Below are 11,799 nucleotides of genomic sequence, written 5' to 3'. Positions count from 1 at the left end.
CAAAGATCTACTGAACACTATCACGTCATCCAGGTAAATCAGGCACTGTTCCCATTGCAAGCCCCGCATCACCAACTCTATCAGCCGCTGGAACGTCGCGGGCGCATTGGTGAGTCCGAACGGGAGTACTCGAAACTCGAATAGACCCATCGGGGTGGTGAAGGCGGTTTTCGGCCGATCCTCCTCCGCCATCTCCACCTGCCAGTACCCGGACGCGAGATCGAGGGTGGAAAAATATCGCGCTCCGGCGAGGCTGTCAAAAGTGTCGTCGATGCGGGGTATGGGGAAGGCGTCGCCGAGGGTGACTGCGTTCAGTTTACGGTAATCGACGCAGAACCGGGTTAACCCATCCTTTTTTGTTACTAGTACCACCGGGGCTGACCAGGGACTCGCCAAGGGCTGAATTATGTTATCGCGAAGCATGTCCCCAACCGCCTCTTTGATCTGGGTGCGTTCGGGTGCGCCCACTCGGTACGCAGGGAGTTTGATGGGTCGGGCTGCATCGGTATCAATTTGGTGCTTAACAAGGTCGGTCCGACCCACGTCCGAGTCGTGTTCGCTGAACACGTCGGCATACTCCCGCAGTAACTCGCGCAGCCGATCGGCCTCTCCCCTAGGTAAATCCGCCCATGGTACATGTAACGCGTCGAGCAGGGGAATGACCTTGGCTCGGGGAGTCGGGCCGACTCGCCAGGCCAGGTCCTGGTCACCCTCAGGACGACCGGTGTCCTCAGCCCAGAGTGTGAACACCGAGTCGTTAGAGTGGCGTGCGTGCAGGGAGTGTACAGTGGCGATCGGGGTGCGCCGTCGCAGTATCGCTGGGGTATTGTGCGGGTTAAACATCCGCATAAACAATCGGTCCCCATCTGCGTCTACCAACGTGGCGGATCCCACGACCCCATACCGTTTTGCCAACTCCGGGTGAGGAGTTAGCATTACCTCCCCTGATGGTCGGAGCGCGGGGTCGGTGGGGGATGTTGCCACCGGCACCAGCATCTCGGTGAGCGGCCCGATGGTGACTGCCGTCGCCAGGATAGCGGCCACAGGTGCGAAGCGGGGGCGCGTTGGTTCTCGTCCCAGAAATGGAATCCGCTCGCCGTTGCTTTCCATGGTGGCGCATCGCTGGCGGGGTTGCACGTTGAGTCCCAGCTTTTCTAAGAGGTCGGTACCTGCAATACACTCGTGACACAACGCACTCGACACGTAGAACTCCTGGGTGCACACCTGGCTGCCTATGCGGACCTCTAGGGTGGCTCTCCAAAGCAACCCCATTCCGGCTCCGCTCGCCGTGTGCAGCGCGCGGTCCGGTGCCTGCAGGTGACGCACGTCGACCCCGATCGCGCTGCAGTGCGCTGCGCTCACGAGCGAGGCCACCGCCCCCGTGTCCAGCAGGATTCGGGTACGCACTCTGTTTACCTCTCCGTTCACCAGCGACGTGGCCCCCGTGATCCCCGCCACCAGCTCCCGTAGCCAGTCGCCAGGAGTCACCGTTTCTGTGGGCGTTGTTGCTGGAACCTGTGTGGAGATCACTCGCTCGCCATTATTCTCATCATCGTCTATTTGTATCGGGACCGCGTCGATTGCACCCCTAGTTGGTCCGCTCTCTAGGGGGCGTTGGAGTTTAACCCCCGCGTCTGCCTAGCCCGGGTGATTTCAGGACAGTCCCTTACTAGATGCCCTCGGCGATCGCACATATAACATGCCCGGGGAGGGGGGGCGGCTCCGTAGTGGGCCCCCTGCCCGCTCCCTCTCCCAGTTTGTCGCTGCCTGGACTCCACCTCTAGTTGGGTTACCCTTCCCGTTAGCCCTCCCACCGTGGCGCGCAGCTCCCCCATCTCGGACTGGATGGCCTCAACGGAGGACTGCAGCTTGGTCATATTTTTATTCGCTTCCTCGCGTATATCTCCTATGCCAGCCTGTAACCCGGCTACCCACCCTGGGGTGGTCTCGCTGGGTCTCTGGGGCTCCCTTGCCCGTCCCCTTACTGCGATGGCGATCTCTTCCTCCTCGTCGGAGAGTAGGCTCGCCACGGCGCACTCTCGTCCCCTTCCTCGATGCTGCGCGCGCTCACCCGAGAGTTTCTTGCATTTGCGCGCGCGCTCGACGAGGGTGTTAAAGGAGAGGCGTGCACCGTCTACATTTGGCTGCCACCACGGGGTGCGTGCCAAATATCGTTGGATTTTACCGGCGGCGAGGCCCTCAATTATGTTGGCCTCGTACTCTGGGTACGCGAGCTGGGTCAACATGCGTACATCCTCGGCGTAATCTCGTAAATCTTCGCCGGGTTGGCGGCGGCGTGCCTCTAAGGCAGTCTGCGCATCCTCCTCGTCATATGCGCCGAAGCGCCGTTCGAGTTCGCACATTAATTTTTCCCACTGAATTTGTGCGCTTGCGGGCAAAGCTTCCACAAAGTCAGCTGCCCGCCCATCTAAATGTAACTCTAACTGCTGTAACGCCTCCTCATCTGACCACCCATTAACTTTTTTAGCCCCTCTGATGCTGCGGGCAAACGATTTCCATGATGGAATTCCTTTGCCCGTAAATGTGCATTTGATTTTAATCTGGGTTGGGGGGCCTCTTTCCCTTGGGGGTGCGGGGGATCATCCCACTTCTGACACCAATATGTGGGGGTCGCTGGCCCCCGAGATCCCTCCCTCGGTACCCCTAACGGCCTGGTTAACCTCATTACTCGCCCCCTCGCTGCTAGGCGAACCGCTGCTGGGTTCTTCACCCATGGGGTGAGAGCCGTCGCTCGAGGATCCCCCTCCCCCGCGGGTCCGCGTAGTAGGCATGGTTAATTACGTACGTGCACACTCACACACAGCTCTGCGCGGCACTCACTCAACACTGACCACTCACGTTAGGATCGCGCACCTGTATTATACACGTCGTGAACGTGCGCGCACACCCACATACAGCTCCACACGCGTTACCCACTCTTGAGCCGCTCTGCGCCGCGCTCGCCGCCCGCTGGCCACTCACGTTATGATCGCGCACCTGGGGTACGCCGATTACGCACGCCGCGAGCTTACGCATACACAGTACCACACGCGTTCACACTTATAACACGAGATCACACGAGGCCACGATCAGCTATTAATGATTTATTATCTGCTACCTGGGACTGGTTGTTGAGTCAGTACGAATCGACGAGGCTGCCTACTCTACTAACCCGGGACCTATTCCCTATTTATCGTTCACGAAATACTTTTACCTCCTTACTCACGGTTTGAGGCACTCGACGTTCCGTGGGTTTTCCTCGCTGCTTGCCTCGACACGTCGCACGGACGTCCGGAGGGCAGAGCTGGGGCCGTCTTCGACGCTGGCTTCTCGGAGTAAGAGAGAGCTATACCTCGCTACGCTCTCTTTTTTATCCTAATTCCCGGACTCAGGCCCCTACCCCCTTCCCACGTACCGTGCGCCTTCGCTATGCTAATTAATCCTCTGTCCGCGCGGCGTAAACTCTAAACAATGGCTCGCGCCCCCCTTGCACGAGCACCGCGGCTCCGCGGCGCCTCCGCGGCGCTTTTGTTCTGCTAATCAATGAGCGACCTGCGCGGCGCAAATTCCAATCAATCCCTTTCTCCCGCAGGCCCCCCCATTATTGCAGTTCATGCGGCGGCGTCCGTCACAAAGGTGCGCCGTGGGAATTTGTGCACGGCTCCCCGCGTGACCCCGCTCTCCCGATTACTCATACTAACAGCCTTATCCTTTAACTCCCCTAACAATGGTGCCTGCGTGCCCGAGCGTAATTATGCCGTCCCTCCGCTGCCTGTGCGGGGGGTGCCTGATTATGCAATTCAGATGCGCTGCGTGTTTTCTAATGATGCTCCTCCATCACAATGCTTATTCCCTCTGCCTGCCCCGTCGATACTTGCATGTGTGGGGGGAAATGCGCCTCATCCGCGGTGGCCGAATGCCCCACGCTGTGACCACACCATATTAAGGCCGGTCGCAGCGCCGCGGCGCAAGGTAGCACGGGGGAGGTCATCCAATTCCCTAGTCGCCGGAAACCGTGAAAGTTTAATCCCGATAAGGGCTTCTCGGATAAAAACCGGTCGGCCAGGTGACCTCCCCCCGGAGCTGTATGGGGGGGGGGGGGGGAAATGCGTGCGGGTGTGTTCATGTGAGGTGAGGTGAGGGGGACGCGGGGTCGGCTCCGTCGCTTGGTGGTGGCGAGGTCGGAGATGGGGCACCTGCTGAACGGCTTCGTGGCGGCGGCATGACATAGCCCCCCGAGGTGCTGGTCCCCGTCCCGGGTTGACTGGAGCACCTTGCTTGAGCCGCGCCCACGAGGAAACGCTGCGGGGTCCGGGGGGTCCGTCCAGACCTCGTGGCTGGTCTCGGGGCGGGTGGCTCCGTCCTCTGCAGCTCCTGCGGTGGCCTCCTCCTCCACTCCAGCGGCTCTCCCTGTCCCTCGGTACCTGCGGGCTGGGGTACAAACTCAGAAGCGGAGGGGTTTAGGGGCCGTCGTCCGCGCCGTCCCCTGGCGGGGTCGGGGCATCTCGGGGGCCCGGCGCGGCCCATGTAGGGTGCGAGGCCCCTCAACACGAGGGGTGCGGGTACTCCGGGATTTCGGGGCCTTCGGGTGACGGGGTTCTCTCTCGCTGGGGCCGCTTTCCACGGTTTTAAGCGGCGGACGTTGACCACCGTCTCTCGATCCCTCTCCCCGCCATAAATTAGTACCATCCAGGGGGAGATCTGTCGCACCACGGTCCAGGGTCCCCGCCAGTAGGTCGTCAGTTTCCCCACCTGCCCGGCCCCGACGCGAGGGGTGTGTAGCCACACCTTAGCGCCTGTCAGGAATAAGGGGGGTTCCATGCGGGGTCGGGTGCCCTGTTCCTGCCGCCGATGCGCGGCTTCCCCTTGCGGGTATGCTCGGCCTCGGGCTTCTCGCAGGGTCTCCAACAGGTGTTCCACGGGGCGGCTTCCCTCCTCCGGCTGGGGGGAAGGGACGCCGAATAGCAGATCTGCGGGTAAACGAGACTCACGGCCGAACATCATTAAAAACGGGGTTTGTCCCGTCGACGTGTGTACGGTGGTGGCGTAGGCGAAAAGGGCATAGGGGAGGTGTTCGTCCCAATCCCGTTGATTTGCGGCCGCCATACGTTTGAGTTTCCCCGCTAGGGTCTGATTCATGCGCTCTACCATACCGTTCGCTTGGGGGTGGTACGCTGTGGTTCGGTCCTTCTGGATTCCGAATTCTCGGCACAGTGCCTGGAACAGCTCGGCCTCGAACTCGCTACCCTGGTCGGTGAGGACTCGTTCTGGGATCCCGTGCTTCAGTACGTAATGTTCCACAAATGCCCGGGCCACCACCAAGGCTGTTTTATCAGGGATGGCCACTGCCACGGGGTAGCGGGTGAAATACTCTACTGCGACCAGGATATACCGGTTGCCTCGATGGGATTGCGGGAATGGCCCCTGTAGGTCGATCCCGACCAGCTGATTCGTGCGGCTGACGCGGAACGGCCTTAGGGGTACCTGGTATCATGCCGGTTTCGGCCCGCACTGCTGACAGGCGCGGCAGCCCTGTACCCAGGCCGCCACGTCTTGTGCCAATTTGGGCCAGAGATACTGGCGACACAGGGTCTCTCGCGTGCGTCGTTCCCCATCGTGGCCCCCGAGTGGGTGGTCATGCACCAGCCGTAGCAGCTGGGGTCGCACCTGGGCAGGAACACAGATGCACCCCGGCTGGCCGGCCTCGGTTAACTCCCGTACCACTCCGTTCTGCACACACAACCGGCCATACAAACCGCTCCAGGGTCCTGGTAGGGCGCTCTTTTCCTCCCGCAGTGCCGCCTCCACTGCCGCCAGATCCGGATCTCGCTGCTGGGTCTGTCTCAGCTGCTCGTCGTTTAGGCCCGGGAAGGCGCAGCCGACGTCCTCCTGGATCCGTCCGATCGGGTCCTGAGCCGTGGGTCCCGCGCTTGCCGGGCGGTCGACGGGATGCTCGGTGCCACCTGTGAGGGTCTCTGTGGCGCACACTGCACTCTCTCTCGCTGGGGGGGGGGGGGTCAGTGGCCGCGGCTTCTCGGGGGTCCATTGCCTGCCGGCAGCGTCCCCCCGTGAAACACGGGCAGGCCTCCTCCGCCCTTGTCTCGGCGTACACCGTGGGTCGCCTCAACAAGGCGTCCGCGTTTGCATGCGTCCGGCCAGCCCGATACTCGATTTGCAGGTTGTACTCCTGCAACTGCGCCAACCACCGGGCCATCTGCCCCCGCGGCTCCTTGAATGTAAGAAGGAACTGCAGAGCATAATGGTCAGTGCGTACGCGGCATCTCCTGCCGTACAAATACGGCCGGAACTGTTTGCATGCGAAAATCACGGCGTACAACTCTTGGCGGGTCACGCAATAGTTCAGCTCGGCCCCACTCAAGGTCCGGCTGGTGTACGCGATGACTCGTTCCGTCCCATCCTGTACCTGTGACAACACCGCGCCCAGCCCGCTGCTGCAGGCGTCGGTGTCCAAAATAAAATCGGTGGTAAAATCGGGGAAAGCGAGGGTGGGGGCGTGGGTGAGGTGATCTTTGAGAGTGGTGAAGGCCGTCTGGCAGGCCCCCGTCCACTGATAGGGGTGCTTAGGGGAGGTGAGTTGGGTGAGAGGGCGTGCAATCTCGCTGAATCCCTTTACAAATCGACGATAATAGGTGGCGAGCCCCAAAAATGATCTGATCTCCGTCAGATTCCTTAGCCGTGGCCACTCCACTACGGCGCATACCTTCTCCGGATCGGTGCGCACGCCTGCCTCGCCGACGCGATGCCCGAGGTACCCCACCTCGCGTTGTGCGATGTAACACTTACGTGGCTTGAGCTTGAGATGAGCCGCTCGCAGTCGCTGGAACACCTCTCGTAACCTGGACCAATGCTCAGACAAAGATCTACTGAACACTATCACGTCATCCAGGTAAATCAGGCACTGTTCCCATTGCAAGCCCCGCATCACCAACTCTATCAGCCGCTGGAACGTCGCGGGCGCATTGGTGAGTCCGAACGGGAGTACTCGAAACTCGAATAGACCCATCGGGGTGGTGAAGGCGGTTTTCGGCCGATCCTCCTCCGCCATCTCCACCTGCCAGTACCCGGACGCGAGATCGAGGGTGGAAAAATATCGCGCTCCGGCGAGGCTGTCAAAAGTGTCGTCGATGCGGGGTATGGGGAAGGCGTCGCCGAGGGTGACTGCGTTCAGTTTACGGTAATCGACGCAGAACCGGGTTAACCCATCCTTTTTTGTTACTAGTACCACCGGGGCTGACCAGGGACTCGCCAAGGGCTGAATTATGTTATCGCGAAGCATGTCCCCAACCGCCTCTTTGATCTGGGTGCGTTCGGGTGCGCCCACTCGGTACGCAGGGAGTTTGATGGGTCGGGCTGCATCGGTATCAATTTGGTGCTTAACAAGGTCGGTCCGACCCACGTCCGAGTCGTGTTCGCTGAACACGTCGGCATACTCCCGCAGTAACTCGCGCAGCCGATCGGCCTCTCCCCTAGGTAAATCCGCCCATGGTACATGTAACGCGTCGAGCAGGGGAATGACCTCGGCTCGGGGAGTCGGGCCGACTCGCCAGGCCAGGTCCTGGTCACCCTCAGGACGACCGGTGTCCTCAGCCCAGAGTGTGAACACCGAGTCGTTAGAGTGGCGTGCGTGCAGGGAGTGTACAGTGGCGATCGGGGTGCGCCGTCGCAGTATCGCTGGGGTATTGTGCGGGTTAAACATCCGCATAAACAATCGGTCCCCATCTGCGTCTACCAACGTGGCGGATCCCACGACCCCATACCGTTTTGCCAACTCCGGGTGAGGAGTTAGCATTACCTCCCCTGATGGTCGGAGCGCGGGGTCGGTGGGGGATGTTGCCACCGGCACCAGCATCTCGGTGAGCGGCCCGATGGTGACTGCCGTCGCCAGGATAGCGGCCACAGGTGCGAAGCGGGGGCGCGTTGGTTCTCGTCCCAGAAATGGAATCCGCTCGCCGTTGCTTTCCATGGTGGCGCATCGCTGGCGGGGTTGCACGTTGAGTCCCAGCTTTTCTAAGAGGTCGGTACCTGCAATACACTCGTGACACAACGCACTCGACACGTAGAACTCCTGGGTGCACACCTGGCTGCCTATGCGGACCTCTAGGGTGGCTCTCCAAAGCAACCCCATTCCGGCTCCGCTCGCCGTGTGCAGCGCGCGGTCCGGTGCCTGCAGGTGACGCACGTCGACCCCGATCGCGCTGCAGTGCGCTGCGCTCACGAGCGAGGCCACCGCCCCCGTGTCCAGCAGGATTCGGGTACGCACTCTGTTTACCTCTCCGTTCACCAGCGACGTGGCCCCCGTGATCCCCGCCACCAGCTCCCGTAGCCAGTCGCCAGGAGTCACCGTTTCTGTGGGCGTTGTTGCTGGAACCTGTGTGGAGATCACTCGCTCGCCATTATTCTCATCATCGTCTATTTGTATCGGGACCGCGTCGATTGCACCCCTAGTTGGTCCGCTCTCTAGGGGGCGTTGGAGTTTAACCCCCGCGTCTGCCTAGCCCGGGTGATTTCAGGACAGTCCCTTACTAGATGCCCTCGGCGATCGCACATATAACATGCCCGGGGAGGGGGGGCGGCTCCGTAGTGGGCCCCCTGCCCGCTCCCTCTCCCAGTTTGTCGCTGCCTGGACTCCACCTCTAGTTGGGTTACCCTTCCCGTTAGCCCTCCCACCGTGGCGCGCAGCTCCCCCATCTCGGACTGGATGGCCTCAACGGAGGACTGCAGCTTGGTCATATTTTTATTCGCTTCCTCGCGTATATCTCCTATGCCAGCCTGTAACCCGGCTACCCACCCTGGGGTGGTCTCGCTGGGTCTCTGGGGCTCCCTTGCCCGTCCCCTTACTGCGATGGCGATCTCTTCCTCCTCGTCGGAGAGTAGGCTCGCCACGGCGCACTCTCGTCCCCTTCCTCGATGCTGCGCGCGCTCACCCGAGAGTTTCTTGCATTTGCGCGCGCGCTCGACGAGGGTGTTAAAGGAGAGGCGTGCACCGTCTACATTTGGCTGCCACCACGGGGTGCGTGCCAAATATCGTTGGATTTTACCGGCGGCGAGGCCCTCAATTATGTTGGCCTCGTACTCTGGGTACGCGAGCTGGGTCAACATGCGTACATCCTCGGCGTAATCTCGTAAATCTTCGCCGGGTTGGCGGCGGCGTGCCTCTAAGGCAGTCTGCGCATCCTCCTCGTCATATGCGCCGAAGCGCCGTTCGAGTTCGCACATTAATTTTTCCCACTGAATTTGTGCGCTTGCGGGCAAAGCTTCCACAAAGTCAGCTGCCCGCCCATCTAAATGTAACTCTAACTGCTGTAACGCCTCCTCATCTGACCACCCATTAACTTTTTTAGCCCCTCTGATGCTGCGGGCAAACGATTTCCATGATGGAATTCCTTTGCCCGTAAATGTGCATTTGATTTTAATCTGGGTTGGGGGGCCTCTTTCCCTTGGGGGTGCGGGGGATCATCCCACTTCTGACACCAATATGTGGGGGTCGCTGGCCCCCGAGATCCCTCCCTCGGTACCCCTAATGGCCTGGTTAACCTCATTACTCGCCCCCTCGCTGCTAGGCGAACCGCTGCTGGGTTCTTCACCCATGGGGTGAGAGCCGTCGCTCGAGGATCCCCCTCCCCCGCGGGTCCGCGTAGTAGGCATGGTTAATTACGTACGCGCACACTCACACACAGCTCTGCGCGGCACTCACTCAACACTGACCACTCACGTTAGGACCGCGCACCTGTATTATACACGTCGTGAACGTGCGCGCACACCCACATACAGCTCCACACGCGTTACCCACTCTTGCGCCGCTCTGCGCCGCGCTCGCCGCCCGCTGGCCACTCACGTTATGATCGCGCACCTGTATTATACACGTCGTGAACGTGCGCGCACACCCACATACAGCTCCACACGCGTTACCCACTCTTGCGCCGCTCTGCGCCGCGCTCGCCGCCCGCTGGCCACTCACGTTATGATCGCGCACCTGGGGTACGCCGATTACGCACGCCGCGAGCTTACGCATACACAGTACCACACGCGTTCACACTTATAACACGAGATCACACGAGGCCACGATCAGCTATTAATGATTTATTATCTGCTACCTGGGACTGGTTGTTGAGTCAGTATGAATCGACGAGGCTTGCCTACTCTACTAACCCGGGACCTATTCCCTATTTATCGTTCACGAAATACTTTTACCTCCTTACTCACGGTTTGAGGCACTCGACGTTCCGTGGGTTTTCCTCGCTGCTTGCCTCGACACGTCGCACGGACGTCCGGAGGGCAGAGCTGGGGCCGTCTTCGACGCTGGCTTCTCGGAGTAAGAGAGAGCTATACCTCGCTACGCTCCCTTTTTTATCCTAATTCCCGGACTCAGGCCCCTACCCCCTTCCCACGTACCGTGCGCCTTCGCTATGCTAATTAATCCTCTGTCCGCGCGGCGTAAACTCTAAACAATGGCTCGCGCCCCCCTTGCACGAGCACCGCGGCTCCGCGGCACCTCCGCGGCGCTTTTGTTCTGCTAATCAATGAGCGACCTGCGCGGCGCAAATTCCAATCAATCCCTTTCTCCCGCAGGCCCCCCCATTATTGCAGTTCATGCGGCGGCGTCCGTCACAAAGGTGCGCCGTGGGAATTTGTGCACGGCTCCCCGCGTGACCCCGCTCTCCCGATTACTCATACTAACAGCCTTATCCTTTAACTCCCCTAACAATGGTGCCTGCGTGCCCGAGCGTAATTATGCCGTCCCTCCGCTGCCTGTGCGGGGGGTGCCTGATTATGCAATTCAGATGCGCTGCGTGTTTTCTAATGATGCTCCTCTATCACAATGCTTATTCCCTCTGCCTGCCCCGTCGATACTTGCGTGTGTGGGGGGAAATGCGCCTCAACCGCGGTGGCCGAATGCCCCACGCTGTGACCACACCATATTAAGGCCGGTCGCAGCGCCGCGGCGCAACGTAGCACGGGGGAGGTCATCCAATTCCCTGGTCGCCGGAAACCGTGAAAGTTTAATCCCGATAAGGGCTTCTCGGATAAAAACCGGTCGGCCAGGTGACCTCCCCCCGGAGCTCTATGGGGGGGGGGGGGGGGAATGCGTGCGGGTGTGTTCATGTGAGGTGAGGTGAGGGGGACGCGGGGTCGGCTCCGTCGCTTGGTGGTGGCGAGGTCGGAGATGGGGCGCCTGCTGAACGGCTTCGTGGCGGCGGCATGACACATTCAGAACGGGTGCGGGGCTTAATTCCATTAGGAAAATAACCAATAAAAATTGCCAAAACCCAGCCCAAATTTCGTAAAGAAACCCCCTCCCACACATTTGAGATGCGGGGTGAGACCACGGCATAACGAAACGAACCACGAGCATCTGTCAAATATCCAGCTCGCAGTAAAGAGAGCTGACCATGGCGAAGAGCCAGACTTGGTTGTCTGGTTGTTGCGCAGAACATTTATTCAATGGGGCGAGTGCAAGGAGGCGGCTTCTAGCGCCATCCGGCGGTGGGAAGGAGTGGTGCAAGCATTTAAGCAGAGCCCACAGAAGCCAGGAATCCGCTCTCACTATCCAACTCGTGCCGTTTAGTTTGATAGTTCTGCAGAGCATCGTAATTGTGGCTGAGAAGTGATGGTCTGTGATTGAAGAACTAAATTGTGGCGAGGTGGTAGAAAGCAACATTAGCGAGTAATCTCAAACCCATATTGTGTAGCGATGGTGCGTGGCATGTACTCTAGTGCAAAGGTGACACGTGAGGTTGCTGTGCGAGTACCCAGTAGGAGTAGTGTGGTGTAGGGGAG

This window comes from Lampetra fluviatilis, chromosome 78 (assembly GCF_964198595.1).
Source record: "Lampetra fluviatilis chromosome 78, kcLamFluv1.1, whole genome shotgun sequence".
Classification (NCBI taxonomy): Eukaryota; Metazoa; Chordata; class Hyperoartia; order Petromyzontiformes; family Petromyzontidae; genus Lampetra; species Lampetra fluviatilis.
Note: the sequence above shows the minus strand (reverse complement) of the source record.